Source organism: Gnatocerus cornutus, chromosome 5 (genome assembly GCF_029298725.1).
Source record: "Gnatocerus cornutus isolate USDA-ARS CGAHR chromosome 5, icGnaCorn1.1, whole genome shotgun sequence".
NCBI lineage: Eukaryota > Metazoa > Arthropoda > Insecta > Coleoptera > Tenebrionidae > Gnatocerus > Gnatocerus cornutus.
Genome location: NC_142237.1, coordinates 4,209,596 through 4,229,746, shown reverse-complemented (window position 1 = coordinate 4,229,746; position 20,151 = coordinate 4,209,596). Strand labels below are relative to the sequence as shown.

The 20,151-nt window shown below is 35.9% G+C and overlaps 1 long non-coding RNA gene across 1 annotated transcript; it reads left to right on the top strand.

The window, feature by feature from the left end:
• The first annotated feature begins 12,542 nt into the window (after positions 1-12,542).
• LOC148173789 (uncharacterized) lies at positions 12,543-14,017 on the top strand. Its single transcript, XR_015770181.1, has 4 exons — positions 12,543-12,684; positions 12,768-12,981; positions 13,032-13,728; positions 13,781-14,017. It is a non-coding gene; the product is annotated as an uncharacterized LOC148173789 (long non-coding RNA).
• The last annotated feature ends 6,134 nt before the right edge of the window (positions 14,018-20,151 follow it).

Here is a 20,151-nt window from a genome sequence, read left to right as displayed (position 1 = left end):
ATTTGGTCAAAAATTGTGTGAAAAAAAGACGACGATCGGTGGAAATTCGCATGTGAAAAGTGCGACCGGTATGCATGCGTCATTTGAGGCGAAGTACTGCGGCGTTTAATTTAAGAAACTGAATCCGGTAAAATGACGCTAACTTCAACGACGTTTTGTAAAACCACCTATAATTGAAGTTTTTGAAATGTCAGTTCGATTGTCATTGAGACAGGACGATTCAGTGTCGTAGAAGAAAGAACTTTAGTTCAAACTTCAAATATTTAATAAAATTAAACGTTGTTAACAAAAATTAATATTTTAATGCTGCATCACCGGAATTAATAACACTTTCAAGTCTTCGTGGCATCGACATAATAGCATGTTGAACGAAATGTTTAGGTATCATTTGCCAGCTATCCGAAATGCTCTGGATCAATTTTTCGCGATTATTGGGCAAACTTTGTTCATTTATATTTTTGGTCATGATACCCCGAATGTTCTCAATAGGATTCAGGTCGAGACTCTTTGCCGGCTAAGGTAATGTTTGCGCCCTGTAAAAAATTGCTGACAGGGCTCGGACTGCAGTTGAAAAGGGGTTTCCTAATACCACGTCTTCGTCCGGGGTTGATTTTTTTCTTCAACCAGTTCCTTGCTTCTTCGGATGGTTCCCGTCTCTCGAAACTAACTTTTTGCACGTAAAATCGTATTCTTATTGACACCAACTTTATTTGAAATAATTTTTATGGCGAGTCCATCTATCAAACGAGCTAGAATCAAAGCTTTTTGCAATTCTGTGAGTTGGGGCAATTTAAAGATGTTTGGGACGACTCTGGTTTATTTTCTGTTGACAGTGACATTGTGATCCTTGATTAAAACCTAATTAATATTAATTATTAATACTTACTAAAACGTGCTGGGTGACTCTCACTTAGATACTTGAGAGTTCCGAGTTTTCGATGGGAAATGCTTCTCCTCGAAAGGTGTAAGGTTTAGGTGATTGGAGTGTCTTTTTTTGGATAGAGGATATCGTTTTACATCACATAGGATATTTTTCCTATTTTTACCTGTCTTTGGGGCTGCATTATTAATTTTTTTCCGATCCGACTTTACGTCGACCCCGTCGATTTTTAACGTGAAGCAAAATCATGAAATGTCACTGAAATTTTCAAATGACAGGTGTAAATATTTTTCCATTTTTCTCAAATGTTAGAGCTTTTACACTACTGCAAGTGTTGATCGGACCTTCTCTGAAGAGTTTAGAATGTGTTTTTGTACCTACATCTGGGTTTAAAATTCGTTAAATGGGTAGAATCTGCACTTTTCCATCATCATGTCGAAGCTTTGACGTCGCATGTAATTATTCAAACTGCGCTCGGACTTTTTGCACATCATCGCTTTTGGGACTATTAAAACTTTTCGAAGTACAAAAGTGGTATTTGTGGATAGAGAAAAAAATTACAAATCGATCGATACCCATCAATCTGGGACAAGACCCAGAATTTTGGTAAAAATTGCAAAAGAGTTTTTTTGATTTTTGGTAAAATCAAGGAGGTTCTAAATTTGACAGTTCTCATCGACGCGAGAGTAAAGTTTGTTCGAGAAAATTGCCTTTTATTTGAAGAAAATGGGGCTTTGGGGCCCCACCATCGCTGTTTAAGTTGACGCCAGAAAGCCCCTCATCAATTGTGAGTGTTTGATTCATCGAAATCATCGAGACAAGTGAATTTTGAGCGAATGACGATCCTACCGTGCTCGAGCGAAAAATGCGTTCAAATCTATGGATTAAAGGTAAATTCGAGTTATTTCTAATGAAAAACATCATCAAGGCCCCTTTTTAGATGGTTTAGAGCAGATCCAGTGCCTGAAAAATAAATAATTTTTTTCATGGTCATGATGAAGCGAGACGTCGCTCTGAATTAATTCAATCTGCGCTCGGACTTTTGTGCATTATTTGTTTTGGGACTTCTGGAGCTTTGCGAACTACACAAGTGGTATTGGTAGAAAGAGGAGAAAATTACAAAACGATCGATACCCATCAATCAGGTACGAGACCCAGCATTTTGGTAAAAAATACGAAAATGTTTTGTGAAATTTCATCAAAATCAAGGAGGTTCTAAATTTGACAGTTCTCATCGTCGACGCGAAAGTGACGTTTCTTCCAGAAAATTGGATTTATTTCCAAGAAAATGGGGCTCTGAGGGCTCACTGTTGCTGCGTGCGTCTACGAGAGAAAGCCCCCTTCGTCTGGGAGTGTTTGATTCATCGAGACAAGTGAATTTTGAGACAACGATGATCCTACCGTAATTGAGCAAAAAATGCGTTCAAGTCTATGGATTAGAGGTAAATTCGAGTTATTTCTAATGAAAAACATCATCAAGGCCCCTTTTTAGATGGTTTAGAACAGATGCAGTGCGTGAAAAAGAAATAATTTTTTTCATGGTCATGATGAAGCAAGAGGTCGCGCTGAATTAATTCAATCTGCGCTCGGACTTTTGTGCATTATTTGTTTTGGGACTTCTGGAACTTTTTAACGTACGCAAGTGGTACAGGTGGATAGAGGGAAAAATTACAAAACGATCGATACCAATCAATCAGGTAAGAGACCCAGCATTTTGGTAAAAAATGCGAAAAACTTTCCGAGACTTTCGTCAAAATCAAGGAGGTTCTAAATTTGACAGTTCTCATCGTCGACGCGAGAGTGACGTTTCTTCCAGAAAATTGGATTTATTTCCAAGAAAATGGGGCTCTGAAGGCCCACTGTAGCTGATTACGCCGACAGCAGGAAGCCCCCCTTCAATAGGCTACCGGACACCAGAAAAATCGATGCATTTTATTATGTTTATGAGTTACGTATATACATGAATCAATTACCAAACAGATTTTTTGTTCTCCAAAGGTCGGAATTATTAGCTAAATATTCGTTTGAAATCCAGCTTCGCGCTGTTAGTTTAAATAAGTCTTCAGTGCTTACGTCATAACTCCTTTCTATGCATATGAATTGAGAAAACGCATACGTCAACGGAATGTTGCATTGGTGAGAGTGAGATAGAGTAATCGTTATGATTCCTAACTGGTTTCCGGTTTATAGCACACTTGCGTCAACCAATGAGAAGTTTTGTTTTCATAAGTCAGCTTAGGAGTCATCTGTACAGAACGCCACTTGTCCATTTTCGCTTTTTGATTATTGGAGCACTAAAGTAAGAAAGATACAAAAACTACAGCAATTCACGTTCTCCACACACATTTGATGCATTCATAACCTCAATTCAAACTCAACTTTATCATTTTCACGAATGGCCTCGGCATTCCTGTAGCCAATAGGCGTCGACTAAGAAGTTGTTACGTCACCAAGGCGCGTGTTTGAAACTATCCGCTTTTTAAACTTTTTTTTTTGGTATAAATAAATTGTGTAAAAAAAATGGACACTGATTTTTAATGTTTTCAGACTAGACAGATTTATTTTTTGAAATAAAAAAAAAACAGTCCGGTAGCCTATTGTGAGTGTTTGATTCATCGAGGCATTTGAATTTTGAGTAAACAACGATCCTACCGTGGTCGAGCGAAAAATGCGTTCAAATCTATGAATAAGAGGTAAATTCGAGCTCTTTACAATGAAAAACATCATCAAGGCCCCTTTTTAGATGGTTTGGAGCAGATCCAGTGGGTGAAAAAGAAATAATTTTTTTCATGGTCATGATGAAGCGAGAGGTCGCACTGAATTAATTCAATCTGCGCTCGGACTTTTGTGCATTATTTGTTTTGGAACTTCTGGAGCTTTTCGAGGTACAAAAGTGGTATTGGTGGATCAAGGGTAAAATTACAAAGCGATCAATGCCCATCAATCAGGTACGAGACCCAGCATTTTGGTAAAAAATGCGAAAATGTTTTGAAAAATTTCATCAAAATCAAGGAGGTTCTAAATTTGACAGTTCCCATCGTCGACGCGCCAGTGACGTTTGCTCGAGAAAATTGGATTTATTTGGAGGAAAATAGGGCTTTGGAAGACTACCATCGCTGTTTACGCCGACGGCAGAAAACCTCCCTTCAATTGTGAATGTTTGATTCATGGAGAAAGATTATTAAAAACTACAAAATCCCCTCTGAAGTTAGCCTGAGTAAGTTGGTAACTCTGTTAAATAAATCGATATCGATCGAAGTTTCGTTGGATTTGTGTGCCGACTGCTTTTCAAGCATTTCAAGAAGACAACCGGTAAGTCCCCTATTAAATTCTTTTACTGGCAGTCATGGAAAGTCCAAAAAGTGAGGTTATGTCATGATAGCTACAAGAATGCAGTGTTAACTACAGAATAAACAAGGGGGCCCTTTTGCATGAGACTGTCTTATATCTAAGGTATTTATTAGCACTCAAGTTCCATGCAAATAGTAACGACGCCATTTTGTAGAAAATTGAAAAAACAACACGAGCTTCTATAAAAGAAATCAACATTGGAGGTGTTACAAGTGTACGGTGCAACCATCGGACAGTTTCTGTCAAGAGGAGCGTCAAGGACATTCTTATGCAGTAAAAAAAAATTAAGGCCGAAGGCCCCATTGAGGAGCCCCTATAAAAACTGGAATGACAAAACGAGGAACTGAAGCTATGGAAGTGGCAGGTTTTTAAGTTCTTCAATGTTTCAAGGTACTATTCAAATTGTTTCATTATTGGAAAGATGGGGGTTGCCTTACAAACTTACTTTTTTGTTTAATAATGACTTGAGACAGCCCCCATCTCTGCCTACTGGGATTAAATGTATTTTAGAAAATAGGAAAACCGTTTCTTTTTAATTCGAATTTCCCATCTCTCCATGTCAACTTTCAACTGTCATCATTTCGTCGGTAGACGAGTGTAGGTAAACTCAGATATAGGGGAAGGTAGGACAAAGTGGATTTACAGATAAATGACATCGGTTAGACCTCTTCTTTTCCTTTTTTCTTTACATTTTTGTTATGAATTGGTTGATTTACAGTAAAAGTCCAATTTGAATTTTGCTAGGGGAGGACTGGATTTTCCAAAATATAAATAACGGTACGAATTAACACTTTTTTCCTTTTTAAATTATAAATTAAGAAATATCGAATATGAGACCAATTTAATAAATGGCAGGGGAAAGTAGGGCATTTACGGTAAATTTAAAAAATAGGTATGGAAAGGTGGGTAAAAATAGAAAATTTTAAACTAAAGATGTAGAAAGAAAAATTCAAAACTTTTTTATTTTACTTGAAAGCAAATAGTAGGAGAAAGTAAGACAATTTCGGTAAATTGAAAAATTAGTTATCGGAAGGTGGAAGGTGAAAATTCTAAAATTAAAGACATGCAGGAATATAATTTAAACGCGTTTTTCCTTTTATTTTAAAACAATAGTAGGGGAAAGTAGAGCATTTTTGGTATATAAAACAATTAGGTATGGGAAGGTGGACAAAAATGAAAACTCCAAAATTAAAGACATGTAGGAATAAAAATTTAAAACTTTTTTCTTTGCCTTTGAAACAATAGTCAGGGAAAGTCGGACATTTTTGGCAAATTTAAATGTTAGTTATGGAAAGATGGGTAAAAATTTAAACTCCAAAAGACATGTGGGAATAAACAATCAAAACTTTTTTTCTTTGACTTTAAAACAGTTGCAAAGGAGGGTTGATCATTTTCCACAAATTGAAAAATTTGGCATGGGAGAGTGGGTAAAATTGGAAAATCCAAAATTAAAGACGTGTTGGAATAAAAATTTTGAATCTTAGTTTCTTTAAAATAAAAACTTACAAACAAGCAAAAGTAAGTAATCTTTGAGCGATATAGGGAAAGGTAGGTCCTAATGGATTTTGAAAAAAATAAATAATAAACCAAATATTAATTGGTAATTTTACTACGACAACAGGCAAATAAGGAGTAAATAATCAATTTTAGAATATGTAGGGGAAGGTGGAGAAGAATTTCTTTCAATAAGTTACAAAGCTGAGACTTTAATTTTTTAATTTTATAACTCCATACCATGCAAATAAAAACGAAATAAAAATTTAATTTGAATTTTAATAGGGGAAGGTGGGACAGGTTGAATTCTAAAGAAAACAATAAGAATTACAATTTTTTTTTTCATTTTTAAATTAAACCATGTGAAAATAAAATTTTTACATCTCTATTCCCCCGACTGTCTTAATTAACAAATGGACTGATCATGCGCTTATTGCCCCGACTGTTTTTTTTTATTTTCAAATCGACAAATTATGCACAAAAAAATAAAGGAAATAAAAAAACAAAAACATAAATTAAACATAAAATTAAATAGATGCATCATGCGCTTATTACCCCGACTTTCTTAATTAACAATTTGACGGATCATGTACTTATTCCCCCGACTGTATTAATTAACAAATAGACGGATCATGTACTTATTCCTCCGAGTGTCTTAATTAACAAATAGACAGATCGTGCGCTTATTACCCCGACTATTTTTATTAACAAATAGAGAGATCATGTACTTATTCCCCCAACTGTCATTAACAAATAGACAGATCATACGCTTATTTCCCCGACTGTCTTAATTAACAAATAGACAGATCATGCGCTTATTTCCCCGACTCTTTGAATTAACAAATAGATGGATCATGCGCTTATTACCCCGACTGTCTTAATTAGCAAATAGACAGATCATGCACTTATTATCCCGACTGTCTTAATTAACAAATAAACAGATCATGCGCTTAATATCCCGACTGTCTTAATTAACAAATAGACAGATTATGCGCTTATTACCCCGACTCTTTTTATTAACAAATAGAGAGATCATGTACTTATTCCCCCAACTGTCATTAACAAATAGACAGATCATGCGCTTATTTCCCCGACTGTCTTAATTAACAAATAGACAGATCATGCGCTTATGTCCTCGATTCTTTTAATTTACAAATAGATGGATCATGCGCTTATTCTCCCGACTGTCTTTTTTATTTTCAAATCGACAAATTATGCACAAAAAAATAAAGGAAATATAAAAACGAAAACATAAATTAAACATAAAATTAAATAGATGGATCATCCGCTTATTACCCCGACTCTCTTAATTAACAATTAGACGGATCATGTACTTATTCCCCCGACTGTTTTAATTAACAAATAAACAGATCTTGCGCTTATTACCCCGATTGTCTTAATTAACAAATAGACGGATCATGCGCATATTAACTCGATTGTCATAATTAACATAAAGACAGATCATGCGCTTATTACCCGGACTGTCTTAATTAACAAATAGACAGATCATGCACTTATTACCCCGACTCTCTTAATTAACAAATAGATGGATCATGCGCTTATTACCTCGACTGTTTTAATTATCAAATAGACAGATCATGCGCTTATTACCCCGACTCTTTTAATTAACAAATAGATGGATCATGCGCTTATTACCCCGACTGTCTTAATTAACAAATAGACTGATCATGCGCTTATTTCCCCGACTGTCTTTAAGATCAATTTGACGGATCATGTACTTATTCCCCCGACTGTCTTAATTAACAAATAGATGGATCATGCGCTTATTCCCCCGATTGTCTTTTTTATTTTCAAATCGACAAATTATGCACAAAAAAATAAAGGACATAAAAAACAAAAACATAAATTAAACAAAAGAAAAAACAAAAAAAAATTAAAAAAGAGAAAACACAAAAAAAAATTGAAAGGAAATAAAGAAAAAAAACAACTACCCGTTAAAAGAAACAAATAACTACCTACTCCATTTAATCCTCAACTGTCTTTTATTTACAAATAAACAAACCATGCGCAAAAAAAAAGAAAACAACAAAGAAAAAAAAAGAAAAAAAACAACTGTCTTAATGTACAAAATAGACGGTTCATGCGCTTACTACCCCGACTGTCTTAATTCAAAAATAGACCGATCATGTACACACTCCCCCGACTGTCTTAATTAACAAATATATGGATCATGCGCTTATTACCCCGACTCTTTTTATTAACAAATAGAGAGATCATGTACTTATTCCCCCAACTGTCATTAACAAGTAGACAGATCATGCGTTTATTACCCCGACTGTTTTAATTAACAAATAGACAGATCATGCGCTTAATATCCCGACTGTCTTAATTAACAAATAGACAGATTATGCACTTATTATCCCGACTGTCTTAATTAACAAATAGACAGATCATGCGCTTCATATCCTGACTGTCTTAATTAAAAAATAGACGGATCATGCGCTTATTACCCCGACTCTTTTAATTAACAAATAGATGGATCATGCGCTTATTCCCCCGATTGTCTTTTTTATTTTCAAATCGACAAATTATACACAAAAAAATACAGGACATAAAAAAACACAAACATAAATTAAACAAAAGAAACAACAAAACAAAAAAATTAAAAAAGAAAAAACAAAAAAATAGAAAGGAAATAAAGAAAAAAAAACAACTACCCGTTAAAAGAAACAAATAACTACCTACTCCATTTAATCCTCAACTGTCTTTCATTTACAAATAAACAGACCATGCGCAAAAAAAGAAAACAACAAAAAAAAAGAAAAAAACAACTGTCTTATTGTACAAAATAGACGGATCATGCGCTTACTACCCCGACTGTCTTAATTCAGAAATAGACAGATCATGTACACACTCCCCCGACTGTCTTAATTAACAAATAGATGGATCATGCGCTTATTATCCCGACTGCCTTAATTAACAGTAAGACTGATCATGCGCTTATTATCCCGACTGTCTTAATTAACAGTAAGACTGATCATGCGCTTATTATCCCGACTGTCTTAATTAACAAATAGACATATCATGCGCTTATTTCCCCGACTGTCTTTAAGAACAATTTGACGGATCATGTACTTATTCCCCCGACTGTCTTAATTAACAAATGGACTGATCATGCGCTTATTCCCCCGATTGTCTTTTTTATTTTCAAATCGACAAATTATGCACAAAAAAATAAAGGACATAAAAAAACAAAAACAAATTAAACAAAAGAAAAAACAAAAAAAAAATTAAAAAAGAGAAAACACAAAAAAAATTGAAAGGAAATAAAGAAAAAAAAACAACTACCAGTTAAAAGAAACAAATAACTACCTACTCCATTTAATCTTCAACTGTCTTTTATTTACAAATAAACAAACCATGCGCAAAAAAAGAAAACAACAAAGAAAAATAAAAGAAAAAAAACAACTGTCTTAATGTACAAAATAGACGGTTCATGCGCTTACTACCCCGACTGTCTTAATTCAGAAATAGACCGATCATGTACACACTTCCCCGACTGTCTTAATTAACAAATAGATGGATCATGCGCTTATTACCCCGACTCTTTTTATTAACAAATAGAGAGATCATGTACTTATTCCCCCAACTGTCATTAACAAATAGACAGATCATGCGTTTATTACCCCGACTGTTTTAATTAACAAATAGACAGATCATGCGCTTATTTCCCCGACTCTTTTAATTAACAAATAGGCAGATCATGCGCTTAATCTCCCGACTGTCTTAATTAACAAATAGACAGATCATGCACTTATTATCCCGACTGTCTTAATTAATAAATAGACAGATCATGCGCTTCATATCCTGACTGTCTTAATTAACAAATAGACGGATCATGCGCTTATTACCCCGACTCTTTTAATTAACAAATAGATGGATCATGCGCTTCATATCCTGACTGTCTTAATTAACAAATAGATGGATCATGCGCTTACTACCCCGACTCTCTTAATTAACAACTAGACAGATCATGCACTTATTATCCCGACTGTCTTAATTAACAGTAAGACTGATCATGCGCTTATTATCCCGACTGTCTTAATTAACAGTAAGACTGATCATGCGCTTATTATCCCGACTGCCTTAATTAACAGTAAGACTGATCATGCGCTTATTATCCCGACTGTCTTAATTAACAAATAGACGGATCATGCGCTTATTATCCCGACTGTCGTAATTAGCAAATAGACGGATCATGCGCTTATTATCCCGACTGTCTTAATTAACAGTAAGACTGATCATGCGCTTATTATCCCGACTGTCTTAATTAACAGTAAGACTGATCATGCGCTTATTATCCCGACTGTCTTAATTAACAGTAAGACTGATCATGCGCTTCTTACCCCGACTGTCTTAATTAACAAATAGACAGATCATGCACTTATTATCCCGACTGTCTTAATTAACAGTAAGACTGATCATGCGCTTATTATCCCGACTGTCTTAATTAACAAATAGACGGATTATGCGCTTATTATCCCGACTGTCTTAATTAACAAATGGATGAATCATGTTTTCCCCCCGACTGTCTTAATTCACAAATAGACAAATCATGCGCTTATTCCCCCGACTGTCTTAATTAAGAAATAGACGAACCAAGCGATATTAAAAAAAAAAAAAAAAAAAAGATAAGTATACTTAAAAAACAAGCGAGTGCTATTAATCAAGACGGGCTAGTTAATACTTACTAAAACGTGCTGGGTGACTCTCACTTAGATACTTGAGAGTTCCGAGTTTTCGATGGGAAATGCTTCTCCTCGAAAGGTGTAAGGTTTAGGTGATTGGAGTGTCTTTTTTTGGATAGAGGATATCGTTTTACATCACATAGGATATTTTTCCTATTTTTACCTGTCTTTGGGGCTGCATTATTAATTTTTTTCCGATCCGACTTTACGTCGACCCCGTCGATTTTTAACGTGAAGCAAAATCATGAAATGTCACTGAAATTTTCATATGACAGGTGTAAATATTTTTCCATTTTTCTCAAATGTTGAAGCTTTTCCACTACTGCAAGTGTTGACCGGACCTTCTCTGAAGAGTTTAGAATGTGTTTTTGTACCAACATCTGGGTTTAAAATTCGTCAAATGGGTAGATTCTTCACTTTTCCATCATCATGTCGAAGCTTTGACGTCGCATGTAATTATTCAAACTGCGCTCGGACTTTTTGCACATCATTGCTTTTGGGGTTTCTGAACATTTTTGAGGTACAAAAGTGGTATTGATGGATAGAGAAAAAAATTACAAAACGATCGATACCCATCAATCTGGGACAAGACCCAGAATATTGGTAAAAATTGCGAAAGAGTTTTTTTGATTTTTGGTAAAATCAAGGAGGTTCTAAATTTGACAGTTCTCATCGACGCGAGAGTAAAGTTTGTTCGAGAAAATTGCCTTTTATTTGAAGAAATTGAGGCTCCGGGGGGCCCATTATCGTTGTCTACGTTGACGCCAGAAAGCCCCTCATCAATTGTGAGTGTTTGATTCATCGAAATCATCGAGACAAGTGAATTTTGAGCGAATGACGATCCTACCGTGCTCGAGCGAAAAATGCGTTCAAATCTATGGATTAAAGGTAAATTCGAGTTCTTTCTAATGAAAAACATCATCAAGGCCCCTTTTTAGATGGTTTAGAGCAGATCCAGTGCGTGAAAAAGAAATAATTTTTTTTCATGGTCATGATGAAGCAAGAGGTCGCGCTGAATTAATTCAATCTGCGCTCGGACTTTTGTGCATTATTTGTTTTGGGACTTCTGAAGCTTTTCGAGGTACACAAGTGCTATTGATGGACAAAGGGTAAAATTACGAAACGATCGATACCCATCAATCAGGTACGAGTCCCAGCATTTTGGTAAAAGATGCGAAAATGTTTTGAGAAATTTCATCAAAATCAAGGAGGTTCTCAATTTGACAGTTCTCATCGTCGACGCGAGAGTGACGTTTCTTCCAGAAAATTGGATTTATTTGAAAGAAAATGGGGCTTTGGAGAGGCTACTGTTGCTGCTTGCGTCTACGAGAGAAGGCCCCCATCGACTGGGAGTGTTTGATTCATCGAGACAAGTGAATTTTGAGTAAACAACGATCCTACCGTGCTCGAGCGAAAAGTGCGTTCAATTCTATGGATTAGAGGTAAATTCGAGCTCTTTACAATCAAAAACATCATCGAGGCCCCATTTTAGATGGTTTAGAACAGATACAGTGCGTGAAAAAGAAATAATTTTTTTCATGGTCATGATGAAGCGAGAGGTCGCGCTGATTAATTCAATCTGCTCTCGGACTTTTGTGCATTATTTGTTTTGGGACTTCTGGAGCTTTTCGAAGTACACAAGTGGTATTGGTGGAAAGAGGAAAAAATTACGAAACGATCGATGCCCATCAATCAGGTACGAGACCCAGGATTTTGGTAAAAAATGCGAAAATGTTTTGAGAAATTTCATCAAAATCAAGGAGGTTCTAAATTTGACAGTTCTCATCGTCGACGCGAGAATGACGTTTCTTCCAGAAAATTGGATTTATTTCCAAGAAAATGGGGCTTTGGAGAGGCTACTATTGCTGCTTGCGTCTACGAGAGAAAGCCCCCATCGACTAGGAGTGTTTGATTCAACGAGACAAGTGAATTTTGAGACAACGATGATCCCACCGTGCTCGAGCGAAAAATGCGTTCAAATCTATGGATTAAAGGTAAATTCGAGTTCTTTCTAATGAAAAACAGCATCAAGGCCCTTTTTTAGATGGTTTAGAACAGATGCAGTGCGTGAAAAAGAAATAATTATTTTCATGGTCATGATGAAGCGAGACGTCGGCTCTGAATTAATTCAATCTGCGCTCGGACTTTTGTGCATTATTTGTTTTGGGACTTCTGGAACTTTTTAACGTACGCAAGTGGTACAGGTGGATAGAGGGAAAAATTACAAAACGATCGATACCAATCAATCAGGTAAGAGACCCAGCATTTTGGTAAAAAATGCGAAAATGTTTTGAGAAATTTCATCAAAATCAAGGAGGTTCTAAATTTGACAGTTCTCATCATCGACGCGAGAGTGACGTTTCTTCCAGAAAATTGGATTGATTTCCAAGAAAATGGGGTTTTGGAGAGGCTACAATTGCTGCTTGCGTCTACGAGAGAAAGCCTCCATCGACTGGGAGTGTTTGATTCATCGAGACAAGTGAATTTTGAGACAACGATGATCCTACCGTAATCGAGCAAAAAATGCGTTCAAATCTATGGATAGAGGTAAATTTGAGCTCTTTACAATCAAAAACGTAATCAAGACTTCTTTTTAGATGGTTTGGGGTAGATGCAGCTGCAGAAAAATTGTTTTCTTTCGTCATGTTGCGCGGAATTAATTCAATCTGCGCTCGGACTTTTGTGCATTATTTGTTTTGGGACTTCTGGAGTTTTTCGAAATACAAGAATGGTATAGGAGGATGTAGAGAAAAATTACAAAACCATCGATGCCCGTCAATGTGGTGCGAGACCCAGCATTTCGGTAAAAAATGAGAAAATATTTTGAAAAATTTCATCAAAATCAAGGAGGTTCTAAATTTGACAGTTCCCATGGTCGACGCGCCAGTGACGTTTGCTCGAGAAAATTGGATTTATTTGGAGGAAAATGGGGCTTTGGAAGACCACCATCGTTGTTTACGCCGACGGCAGAAAGCCCCCCTTCAATTGTGAATGTTTGATTCATGGAGAAAGATTATTAAAAACTACAAAAACCCCTCTGAAGTTAGCCTGAGTAAGTTGGTAACTCTGTTAAATAAATCGATATCGATCGAAGTTTCGTTGAATTTGTGCGCCGACTGCTTTTCAAGCATTTCAAGAAGACAACCGATGAGTTCCCCATTAAATTCTTTTACTGGCAGTCATGGAGAGCTAACAAAAAGTGAGGTTATGTCATGATAGCTACAAGAATGCAGAAACAAGACTCTGCAGAGTAAACAAGGGGGCCCTTTTGCATGAGACTGTCTTATATCCAAGGTATTTATTATCACTCAAGTTCCATGCAAATAGTAACGACGCCATTTTGTAGAAAATTGAAAAAACGACACGAGCTTCTATAAAGAAATCAACATTGGAGGTGATACAAGTGTACGGTGCAACCATCGGACAGTTTCTTAGAGGAGCCTCAAGGACTTTCTTATGCAGTAAAAGAAAATTAAGGCCGAAGGCCCCATTGAAGAGCCCCTATAAAAACTGGAATGACAAAACGAGGAACTGAAGCTATGGAAGTGGCAGGTTTTTAAGTTCTTCAATGTTTCAAGCTGACTTAAGGTACTATTCAAATTGTTTCATTATTGGAAAGATGGGGGTTGTCTTACAAACTCACTATTTTGTTTAATAATAACTTAAGACAGCCCCCATCTCTGCCTACTGGGATTAAATATATGTTAGAAAATAGGAAAACCGTTTCTTTTTAATTCGAATTTCCCATCTCTCCATGTCAACTTTCAACTGTCATCATTTCGTCGGTAGACGAGAGTAGGTAAACTCAGATATAGGGGAAGGTAGGACAAAGTGGATTTACAGATAAATGACATCGGTTGGACCTCTTCTTTTCCTTTTTTCTTTACATTTTTGTTATGAATTGGTTGATTTACAGTAAAAGTCCAATTTGAATTTTGCTAGGGGAGGACTGGATTCTCCAAAATATAAAAAACGGTACGAATAATTAACACTTTTTCTTTTTTAAATTATAAATTAAGAAAAATTGAACATGAGACCAATTTAATAAATAGCAGGGGAAAGTAAGACATTTACGATGAATTAAAAAAATAGGTATGGAAAGGTGGGTAAATAAAAACAGAAAATTTACAATTAAAGACGTGGAAACAAAAATTCGAAAAATTTTTATTTTACTTCAAAGCAAATAGTAGGAAAAAGTAGGGCAATTTCGGTAAATTGAAAAATTAGGTATGGAAAGGTGGATAAAAGTGAAAACTCTAAAATTAAAGACATGCAGGAATATAATTTAAACGCGTTTTTCCTTTTATTTTAAAACAATAGTAGGGGAAAGTAGAGCATTTTTGGTATATAAAACAATTAGGTATGGGAAGGTGGACAAAAAGGAAAACTCCAAAATTAAAGACATGTAGGAATAAAAATTAAAAACTTTTTTCTTTGCCTTTGAAACAATAGTCAGGGAAAGTCGGACATTTTTGGCAAATTTAAATGTTAGGTATGGAAAGGTGGGTAAAAATTTAAACTCCAAAAGACATGTGGGAATAAACAATCAAAACATTTTTTCTTTGACTTTACAACAGTTGCAAAGGAGGGTTGATCATTTTCCACAAATTGAAAAATTTGGTATGGGAGAGTGGGTAAAATTGGAAAATCCAAAATTAAAGACGTGTAGGAATAAAAATTTTGAATCTTAGTTTCTTTAAAATAAAAACTTACAAACAAGCAAAAGTAAGTAATCTTTGAGCGATATAGGGAAAGGTAGGTCCTAATGGATTTTGAACAAATAAATAATAAACTAAATATTAATTGGTAATATTTACTACGACAACAGGCAAATAAAGAGTAAATAATCAATTTTAGAATATCTAGGGGAAGGTGGAGAAAAATTTCTTTCAATAAGTTACAAAGCTGAGACTTTAATTTTTTAATTTTATAACTCCATACCATGCAAATAAAAACGAAATAAAAATTTAATTTGAATTTTAATAGGGGAAGGTGGGACAGGTTGAATTCTAAAGAAAACAATAAGAATTACAATTTTTTTTTTCATTTTTAAATTAAACCACGTGAAAATAAAATTTTTACATCTCTATTCCCCCGACTGTCTTAATTAACAAATGGACTGATCATGCGCTTATTACCCCGACTGTTTTTTTTTATTTTCAAATCGACAAATTATGCACAAAAAAATAAAGAAAATAAAAAAACAAAAACATAAATTAAACATAAAATTAAATAGATGCATCATGCGCTTATTACCCCGACTCTCTTAATTAACAATTAGACGGATCATGTACTTATTCCCCCGACTGTATTAATTAACAAATAGACGGATCATGTACTTATTCCTCCGACTGTCTTAGTTAACAAATAGACAGATCGTGCGCTTATTACCCCGACTATTTTTATTAACAAATAGAGAGATCATGTACTTATTACCCCGACTGTCTTAATTAGCAAATAGACAGATCATGCACTTATTATCCCGACTGTCTTAATTGACAAATAAACAGATCATGCGCTTAATATCCCGACTGTCTTAATTAACAAATAGGCAGATCATGCGCTTATTTCCCCGCCTCTTTTAATTAACAAATAGATGGATCATGCGCTTATTACCCCGACTGTCTTAATTAGCAAATAGACAGATCATGCACTTATTATCCCGACTGTCTTAATTGACAAATAAACAGATCATGCGCTTAATATCCCGACTGTCTTAATTAACAAATAGGCAGATCTTGCGCTTATTATCCCGACTGTCTTAATTAACAGTAAGACTGATCATGCGCTTATTATCCCGACTGTCTTAATTAACAAATAGACGGATTATGCGCTTATTATCCCGACTGTCTTAATTAACAAATGGATGAATCATGTTTTCCCCCCGACTGTCTTAATTCACAAATAGACAAATCATGCGCTTATTCCCCCGACTGTCTTAATTAAGAAATAGACGAACCAAGCAATATTAAAAAAAAAAAAAAAAAAAACGATAAGTATACTTAAAAAACAAGCGAGTGCTATTAATCAAGACGGGCTTTAATACTTACTAAAACGCGTGCAGCCCTCTCACTTGGATAGTTGAGAGTTCCGAGTTTTTGATGGGAAATGCTTCTCCTCGAAAGGTGTAAGGTTGAGGTGGTTGGAATGTGTTTTTGCGGATAGAGGATATCGTTTTACATCACATAGGATATTTTTCGTATTTTTACCTGTCTTTGGGGCTGCGTTATTAATTTTTTTCCGATCCGACTTTACGTCGACCCCGTCGATTTTGTTAACGTGAAGCAAAATCATAAAATCATGAAATGTCACTGAAATTTTCAAATGACAGGTGTAAATATTTTTCCATTTTTCTCAAACGTTAAAGCTTTTCCACTACTGCAAGTGTTGACCGAACATTCTCTGAAGAGTTTAGAATGTGTTTTTGTACCAACATCTGGGTTTAAAATTCGTTAAATGGGTAGATTCTTCACTTTTCCATCATCATGTCGAAGCTTTGACGTCGCATGTAATTATTCAAACTGCGCTCGGACTTTTTGCACATCATTGGTTTTGAGACTATTAAGGCTTTTCGAGATACAAAAGTGGTATTGGTGGAAAGAGAAAAAAATTACAAATCGATCGATACCCATCAATCTGGGACAAGACCCAGAATTTTGGTAAAAATTGTAAAAGAGTTTTTTTGATTTTTGGTAAAATCAAGGAGGTTCTAAATTTGACAGTTCTCATCGACGCGAGAGTAAAGTTTGTTCGAGAAAATTGCCTTTTATTTGAAGAAATTGAGGCTCCGGGGGGCCCATTATCGCTGTCTACGTTGACGCCAGAAAGCCCCTCATCAATTGTGAGTGTTTGATTCATCGAAATCATCGAGACAAATGAATTTTGAGTGAATAACGATCTTACCGTGCTCGAGCGAAAAATGCGTTCAAATCTATGGATTAAAGGTAAATTGGAGTTATTTCTAATAGAAAACATCATCAAGGCCCCTTTTTAGATGGTTTAGAGCAGATCCAGTGCGTAAAATAGAAATAATTTTTTTCATGGTCATGATGAAGCGAGAGGTCGCGCTGAATTAATTCAATCTGCGCTCGGACTTTTGTGCATTATTTGTTTTGGGACTTCTGGAGCTTTGCGAACTACACAAGTGGTATTGGTAGAAAGAGGAGAAAATTACAAAACGGTCGATACCCATCAATCAGGTACGAGACCCAGCATTTTGGTAAAAAATGCGAAATTGTTTTGAGAAATTTCATCAAAATCAAGGAGGTTCTAAATTTGACAGTTCTCATCGTCGACGCGAGAATGACGTTTCTTCCAGAAAATTGGATTTATTTCCAAGAAAATGGGGCTTTGGAGAGGCTACTATTTCTGCTTGCGTCTACGAGAGAAAGCCCCCATCGACTGGGAGTGTTTGATTCATCGAGACAAGTGAATTTTGAGACAACGATGATCCTACCGTGGTCGAGCGAAAAATGCGTTCAAATCTATGAATTAGAGGTAAATTCGAGCACTTTACAATGAAAAACATCATCAAGGCCCCTTTTTAGATGGTTTAGAACAGATGCAGTGCGTGAAAAAGAAATAATTTTTTTCATGGTCATGATGAAGCAAGAAGAGGTCGCGCTGAATTAATTCAATCTGCGCTCGGACTTTTGTGCATTATTTGTTTTGGGACTTCTGGAACTTTTTAACGTACGCAAGTGGTACAGGTGGATAGAGGGAAAAATTACAAAACGATCGATACCAATCAATCAGGTAAGAGACCCAGCATTTTGGTAAAAAATGCGAAAAACTTTCCGAGACTTTCGTCAAAATCAAGGAGGTTCTAAATTTGACAGTTCTCATCGTCGACGCGAGAGTGACGTTTCTTCCAGAAAATTGGATTTATTTCCAAGAAAATGGGGCTTTAGAGACGCTACTATAGCTGTTTGCGTCTACGAGAGAAAGCCCCCATCGACTGGGAGTGTTTGATTCATCGAGACAAGTGAATTTTGAGACAACGATGATCCTACCGTAATCGAGCAAAAAATGCGTTCAAATCTATGGATAGAGGTAAATTCGAGCTCTTTACAATCAAAAACATCATCAAGGCCCCTTTATAGATGGTTTGGAGCAGATGCAGTGCCTGAAAAAGAAATAATTTTTTTCATGGTCATGATGAAGCGAGACGTCGGCTCTGAATTAATTTAATCTGCGCTCGGACTTTTGTGTATTATTTGTTTTGGGACTTCTGGAGCTTTTCGAAGTACACAAGTGGTATTGGTGGAAAGAGGAAAAAATTACAAAACGATCGATGCCCATCAATCAGGTACGAGACCCAGGATTTTGGTAAAAAATGCGAAAATGTTTTGAGAAATTTCATCAAAATCAAGAAGGTTCTAAATTTGACAGTTCTCATCGTCGACGCGAGAGTGACGTTTCTTCCAGAAAATTGGATTTATTTGAAAGAAAATGGGGCTCTGAGGACTCACTGTTGCTGCTTGCGTCTACGAGAGAAAGCCCCCTTCGTCTGGGAGTGTTTGATTCATCGAAACAAGTGAATTTGGAGACAACGATGATCCTACCGTAATTGAGCAAAATATGCATTCAAGTCTATGGATTAGAGGTAAATTCGAGCTCTTTACAATCAAAAACATCATCAAGGCCCCTTTTTAGATGGTTTGGAGCAGATGCAGTGCCTGAAAAAGGAATAATTTTTTTCATGGTCATGATGAAGCGAGAGGTCGCACTGAATTAATTCAATCTGCGCTCGGACTTTTGTGCATTATTTGTTTTGGGACTTCTGGAGTTTTTCAAGATACAGGAATGGTATAGGAGAATGCAGAGAAAAATTACAAAACCATCGATGCCCGTCAATGTGGTGCGAGACCCAGCATTTCGGTAAAAAATGAGACAATATTTTGAAAAATTTCATCAAAATCAAGGAGGTTCTAAATTTGACAGTTCCCATTGTCGACGCGCCAGTGACGTTTGCTCGAGAAAATTGGATTTATTTGGAGGAAAATGGGGCTTTGGAAGACCACCATCGTTGTTTACGCCGACGGCAGAAAGCCCCCCTTCAATTGTGAATGTTTGATTCATGGAGAAAGATTATTAAAAACTACAAAAACCCCTCTGAAGTTAGCCTGAGTAAGTTGGTAACTCTGTTAAATAAATCGATATCGATCGAAGTTTCGTTGGATTTGTGCGCCGACTGCTTTTCAAGCATTTCAAGAAGACAACCGATAAGTTCCCCATTAAATTCTTTCACTGGCAGTCAAGGAGAGTCAACAAAAAGTGAGGTTATGTCATGATAGTTACAAGAATGCAGGAACAAGACTCTGCAGAGTAAACAAGGGGGCCCTTTTGCATGAGACTGTCTTATATCCAAGGTATTTATTATCACTCAAGTTCCATGCAAATAGTAACGACGCCATTTTGTAGAAAATTGAAAGAACAACACGAGCTTCTATAAAGAAATCAACATTGGAGGGGCAACCATCGGGCAGTTTTTTAGAGGAGCGTCAAGGACTTTCTTATGCAGTGCAAGAAAATTAAGGCCAAGGGTCCAATTGAGGAGCCCCAATTAAAACTGGAATGACAAAACGAGGAACTGAAGCTATGGAAGTAGCAGGTTTTTAAGTTCTTCAATGTTTCAAGGTACTATTCAAATTGTTTCATTATTGTAAAGATGGGGGTTGCCTTACAAACTTACTTTTTTGTTTAATAATGACTTGA